The sequence below is a fragment of the Sinocyclocheilus grahami genome, unplaced genomic scaffold, assembly GCF_001515645.1.
Source record: "Sinocyclocheilus grahami isolate Dianchi unplaced genomic scaffold, SAMN03320097.WGS_v1.1 scaffold1621.1, whole genome shotgun sequence".
Classification (NCBI taxonomy): domain Eukaryota; kingdom Metazoa; phylum Chordata; class Actinopteri; order Cypriniformes; family Cyprinidae; genus Sinocyclocheilus; species Sinocyclocheilus grahami.
The window spans coordinates 227,799-228,731 of record NW_015506800.1 but is presented as its reverse complement, the minus strand read 5'-3'; the positions used below and the strand labels follow the sequence as shown (position 1 = coordinate 228,731).

Genomic DNA, 933 nt, shown 5'->3' with positions numbered 1-933 from the left:
GATGCAGTGGGATGATTGAAAAAAAACAGACTTTATGGCTGTTTTCTCCCCAAGTTAAACTTGCATTAATTTTACATGGCTTTCTAAACATGCGGCTCTTTTGTGCGAGACGCGAGTGCAACGGTGATAGATGTCCCTCTAGAAAATGCATGAAATATACGTTCTGTGTGAACGGCTTGGTTTCAGTTTTGATGTAAACAAGATTTTCTCTGTTCTCTTTTCCGCTATATTTGTAATGAACATTGCAGCAGTGCCGCATCTAGTGGCTTCACCTGGATAGACTAACAAACACATTAATGCAACCACACTTACATCGTCATCGCATCTCGTGCGCCGCTGATAAGCTGCTGCCTTAACGCACACCTAAAATTGTGTACCTAAACCTAACGGAGTAAAATGTTCCGTTCATCGTTATTAACGGCATTAAACATTATATTGTTAAGGTTTTCCAAAAATGGGGTTTATGGAGGAACTGAAGGGGGTTTGTGAGGTTAATAAGCTAATAATTAATTGCATAAATTTAGAATATATATATTTTTTTTAAATAACATCAAAATAAAACGCTTGCTATAAAATATTTTATTAGTTTACCTGCAAATGTCATGTGACCATTTACCAACATCAGAGAACCGTGAACATGCAAATGTTAATTAATTATGAACTTATTACCTTAATCTCAGGGGGACAGAAGGTTTGGGAATCCCTGCATTACATGTAACTAAAGAATAATGTGAATTTTTAATGTGTTTGAAAGACCAACACCTTCCAAAGATGCAGTAATACATGGTTAAACAACCTACAATTCAAATAAATGAATCTGTCCATCAGTAGTTGATGCCAGTGGTCAAATGCTGTGTGGTCTCGGTTATCTGTGTAATTATAGTGACTGGTCTCTGTGTGAATGTCCACAAAACTGACAGACTTTCTGAGTGT

At 36.7% G+C, this 933-nt stretch overlaps 1 protein-coding gene across 1 annotated transcript in view; it reads left to right on the top strand.

Annotated features, from left to right (window-relative positions):
- The window catches only part of LOC107571609 (kinesin-like protein KIF20A), a gene marked incomplete at its 5' end in the record, with an annotated part of 11,813 nt that overhangs the window by 6,903 nt on the left and 3,977 nt on the right, over positions 1 to 933 (top strand). The gene's annotated exons all lie outside the window — the stretch shown is intronic.